Source organism: Daucus carota, chromosome 9, assembly GCF_001625215.2.
Source record: "Daucus carota subsp. sativus chromosome 9, DH1 v3.0, whole genome shotgun sequence".
NCBI classification, from domain to species: Eukaryota; Viridiplantae; Streptophyta; class Magnoliopsida; order Apiales; family Apiaceae; genus Daucus; species Daucus carota.
In genome coordinates, this window is record NC_030389.2 from 31,158,211 (window position 1) to 31,164,210 (window position 6,000).

Genomic DNA, 6,000 nt, shown 5'->3' on the forward strand with positions numbered 1-6,000 from the left:
CCGGTCTTTTTGTAATTCATTTAACTTATCTTCGAAAGCTTCGAATCTAATATCACGACAGAGATCTTACTAGGATAGCAGAGGGAGAAAAGACCGGGAAATTAAGGTATGAGATTAGTACCTAGGCATGTCTAGTCTAATCAAACACTGGACAGATCACAGAAGCATAACAAGAAAGATATTATGGTGACCGATTCTTCTAACAACTTAAAATTTTTACAAAATCAATCTCTTAACAAGATATCAAAATTCGGGTTCACCGAAAGCTCGGGTTCGATTTCATGCAAGTAGGATAAAAGTGTGAAGAGTTTTGAACTGCAAATAGTTATGGATATTTAAATTTATGACATATTTGAATAAACAAATGGAAAAATAAGATAAACTGTACATCAACCCATCCACCTTCGGCTGCTACTTGATACACTGCATATAGCATTGACACCTCCTTGTTGGGCCGGTACTCTGTCCATTCTCGATAACATACTGTCTGTTCGGGAAAATCTTATTCAATAATGTCCGTTAGTGACTATTTGGGAAAATCTTATTTGAGCGGGTTCTTGATTTATAAGTCTGAAACAGTTTATTCGTAAGTAAATTATGAATAGTTTCAAATTTATAATGTCATAATCTGAAAATTTAAAATTCTTGACGTTTTCTTTTTGACTAATTTTCTCTCGATAACATATTATTTAAGTAACCGGGTGTCCGCGGACTATAATGTTGCGAAGTGATTTTATTGATGAGAAACCTATGCAAACGTATGTAGTAAGAAGTTGGCAACCGGCCATATCTAAAAATCTAACCAATTCACTACTTGTATAATTTTGTATATTTATTCACCTAACAAACTACCTGACCCAAATTTTTGTGAAACATCAAAGATTGCTTTGCTTGATACATAAGACATAAATGTTTATATCAAGCGATGCTACTCCAGTCCCAGCTAGTAGCTTTTAACCAAATCATTCTGGTATTGGGCCTACCCTGATTTGGTAGTTGTAAAGTTATATATATAAATTTCATCTTTGCAGAAGTGTGTTGCTTACTCTGGTGTTAGCAAACAGGTTTTAGCCTATATGCCAAAACTATCATTCTCACTCTATTTGTTGCTTTGATTTTAACTCCAATAGCAATCTTTATGTTTGGTGCACTATTATTATTTTAATAATAAATTTGAGAGAGAAGGGGGAAAATAAGGGAAAAGACAAAGAAAGGAGGGAGATGATTTTTTTATTAATAAATATTAATAGATAATTGCTAGTGTTTACCTAAAAATAAGTAATGGCTAGGAAACTTGGGAATGTGCTAGTGATTTAGGTAACCACTAGGATAGTGTTGGAGTGCATTTTTTGACACATTACCTAAATGTGAGTTTAGGACATCATTTAGGTAACCTATTGGACTTACTCTAATGTTGTGTTTGGTTGGGGAGATTGGAATGGAATGAGTAAAAATACTTGTAATTAATAGAGATAGGAAGAAAGTTTTGAAAAAAAATTGAAAAAGTGCAAAATTGCCATGATGAGATTCAAGAAGAAATTGAGGATGAGAGAGATTGGAGCATTCCATCTTAAATTGAAGGTGTGATATCTAGCACATTAGCACATGATGTAAGGAATGGAATGGAGAAAAAAATGAAATTTCTTAAAAATTGTCGATAAGAAAGTTCATTTTTCATTCCATTCCTTCCGGAATCATTCACCCCAACCAAACACAACATAAGTTCTAACCAACAGTTTGTCATTATCTATTTGAGCTCCTTCTCTTCTGATCAATGATCACATTGATAAAGAAATGGGCAGGCCCAAAGGCCCCAAACAACTCTTATTTTGGGCTTGGTTGATTCATGATAACAAGATTGTAAGCTCAATGATAATGAATACAGTCGCATGAGCAAACTAATAAATCTGTCTGTCAAATTCGAATAATCAGGTACAGTATTACAGTTGCAGGAAAACCATCAAAATTTGGAAAACAATTTGAAAAATTGCCTATGTCAGGTCGTAAAAGGTTCCTTGGATATAGTCATCGACATACCACTATTCGACTCAGGAAAATAATTCATTCGAGCTGCATACCAGCCATCAGTGCATCGAGAGGGAGCTGGAGATCATTGTCTTCAAAGAAGAGGGTTGTACTCTGCCTTTCTAACATGATGGTTGAAGCAGGCTGCAAGCCTGCAAAGAATAGAGAGAAAAGTAGAATGAAGGGTTATTAATGCAGCATGCTGATAATTTTTCACAAGAATAGCTCTGTTAAGAGCATGAGGTTTTTGAATGTGAATAATATATAACAGTAGAGCATGAAATTGGCAAAACATACAGTTTTCTATTTTCACCAAAATATTCCACACTGTTTCCATCTTTGCCTTCATCTCTTGACGGCCATCCATTTGGGGGGCAAGAAGAGTCAGCTGTCCGTACATACTTTGCACAAACCTGCATATCTTTGCGGCAAATTAAGGCTCTCCACCACCACCAGACAGTCTTCCCATTGCCAACCTCATTAGTTTTCCTATTAAGTCAGCAAGCTACACGGGAATATTTATAGCAGAATCACTTCACCTTATATAATTCAATCGAAAATGATGCACTGCATAAACTAAAAGACCACAATATATACGCACTAGGCCTAAAAATAAATTTAATACCCCCACTATATAATCATGCACATGAATTTTCCAGGGTTCAACGGTTGGATCACTCAATGGCAACAATGTTGCATTCATCTCATCAAGCATTAGAAGGCTTCCGGTGCCGCAGAAGTTGCAGAATGTTGTAGGCTTGTAGCCTCTACATATTCTTGTATCTGAAGAGAAGCAACAGTAAGGGGGTGGAGGATTCAATTATTTCTAGCTATAACAAATACAATGTAACGACCAATGATTTCTAGGTCACATGGCATCAACCTCGCTCTGCTGACCCGAGGTCGAGGGTTCAGAAGACAAGATGGGTAAATGAGTGTGCTTAATTATTAAAAAGAAGTACAGTAAAATGAATAACAAGCTCCTTGAGAAAAATTACTATACAGGCTCTGCCTCTTACAAGACTTACTCAGGAAACAATGTTCATAATTGGCACTTTACCAAATCAGACAATACTTTCTACAAAACATTTTTACTATGAAACGAAAGAAAACGAAACTTCAGTCTCGGATAATATGAGAAGACGAGATACAATTTCCACGAAACAATTTTACTATGAAATGAAAGGAATCGAAACTTTAATCTCTTAAAGTATGAGAAGACGGGGATACAGCTAACCTAAGCTAAGCAAATGCTCCGTTGATACAGATTTTAACTTAAAAAGCGCCATTCATACGGTCATACCAAGCTCAGATAGTCAGATTTTGCACAACTCAAAACGCCAAAATAAGGAAGTTGCTAATTTTATTTTTTTTTTGCTAGAAAAGGAAGTTGCTAATTACAGAACCTATGCTGGCAAATCTAATATCAGAACTCTGGAAATAAAATAATTTACAGAAATATTTCAGCAGATGTGAAATTTAAAATTGTGCTACATATTTTACTACTCTGTTTAGACAGCTAGTACCTGATCATTAGAGTTGGCGTCAATTTTCCCTCAATTTTTTTGTGGCAAAATATTTTAGAGAGACGAATTAGTGACGGTCGTTGATCACTGGTAGGGCATTAGCGATGAGGATATTTGTCGTCGCTGAAGGCGGTCGTTATTGTTCAATATTAGCAACAGAATTGGCGATCGGTGATACTTTTGGTCGCTCATAAACCTTTCTCGTAATGGATGAGTCTAAATTTTCTATGATGAATATTGTTGGGTAAACGGTGAAGAAATGGAATGGAGCAATCCTTTTATAACATGTGATTATATTAAGGTTCAAATATGATAGAACCGAGTTAATATTATAAAAAAGTTTCTCCAACCTCATTTAAACAGAATACAAATTTCATTTTAGTCTCTCACCTTTTTCATTTCATCCAAGTGAACACATGTAGTCTAAAGTTTTACCACGGCCACATCCATCATATGTCTTCAATTGATATCAGTACTATTCTTATGACTTAGCTTTAGGACTTAGTCTCAAACTGCAGCGTTGCTACAATTTCAAATTTTTCTATATTATTGTTTAGAGGTTTATTATACTGCATAATTTATGAGTCATTGGATTGATGGAGCAGAGATCTTATGTGTAACCTGTGTAGGGTTAATTTCTTTTTCGGTCCTAAATTACTTTACAATTACGAACCATCGGAGCTAAAGTCGAAAATCTAAAAGCTCAGAATTACAATGTACAGGAACATTTTAGTAAGTAAAACATAAACCAAAAAGATCCCCAACTGAACCCAAGAAGTCTGCTGCTTTTTCTTATAGACTTTACTAAACAGTTCTCAACCGGTGATAAATTGAAAATGCGAGAAGATAAATTTTTGATGTGTAGGTAAATTTGTAACAAAAGGGTCCCTAGTCTTTTGCATATTCAGATATTTTATATACAATCCATTCTCTTTTGCTTATTTTAAAAGGTGATAATAAGTAAAATTATGCTAGTTGACAAGATTGGTCGATCAAGCTTAGCTCCTCGTCACCATATAAAGTTAAGTTGCAATAAATTATTCAGGACAGGAGATTTGAAGGCTGGCAAAAGAATGCCATTATTGAGTATCTAGGTAAGGAGAATATTAAAAATGGGAGGTGCCAGGTGATTTCTGAGAATTGTTGATGCCTGATCACGGATGACAGATTGTTCTTACATGCTATGCCCAAAAACTGCTCATGTTAATAAATTATGTTCAACTAATCATCTGTGTTAAATGTTATTCCATCTGTCCTGGTCATTTCTCAACCTTTTGTATACATTATTTTTTTAACACGTTTTTTAAGACTTGTTTAAAATATAGCTCCGTAATATTTTTTTAAATTCTTTTTCCCCTGAATAAAAGTTTGATATTTAAACTTTTAATTAAAAGAAAAATTTTAAAAAGATAAATTATGTTTTATAAGAATCTCGAAATACGTGCAAATAATGAACGCATACACATGACTGGGAGTCTGGGACGGAGAACGGAGGAAGTATATAAACACATAGCCGGACGGGATAGTACTGCCCCTTAAAAGGCTTCAAGAATTCCGACGATAACTCGGAAGCTGTGTCCAGGTGATTGCTGCCCGATAGTCTTGAAAGGGATAAACGGGTACAGACATAACTTTGGTAGCAGTGCGTGTTTGCATGGATTTTTAGTCCGGATTTTAATTCATTTTGGAATTTAAACCGTAAAAAATTTGTTTGTGTAATTAGTTAAGGTGACTTAAAATTAAAACAAGTCGGTGAATGATTTAAAATCAAAAATTGGTATAATGCATTTTTTCAATCAGCTTATTTATTTTTATGATTTGTTTATGAAATTCAATTTCAACACTAAATAAATAAATTATCAAATTTATTATTTTTTTGATAATTCGTAAATTATATATAATATAAAATTACTTTAAATGAACACTTACCACATTAAATCAATATACTTATATAAAGGAGAAGCGAGGTGCGTGTAGGTGGCGCCTTTCACATCGCTCCGTTCTATTTTTCTAATTTTCTAAAATTTTTGGTATAAAAGAGAAGCGAGATGCGTGTAGGTGGCGCCTTTCACATCGCTCCGTTCTATTTTTCTAATTTTCTAAAATTTTTGGAAGAAAAATATCAAAAATTAGAACTACCTTTATTAATTTCGGATATATTAGAAGTAAGTTTCAGGATCTCTTTTTTGTTTCAAATTGTTTATGGAATATATTAGCTTGAAAGTTTTAATCTGATTTTGTTTCTATATAAAGGATAAGCGATATAATTATTTTTTTAGTTTTAGATATATTAGGAGCAAGTTTGTTAAAAATTTCAATCTGCTTTCGTTTCTATGTAAAGGAGAAGCGAGGGGCGTGTAGGTGGCGCCTCTCACATTGCTCTGTTATATTTTTCTAATTTTCTGGAATTTTCGGATGAAAAATATCAAAAATTAGAACTACTTTTTTT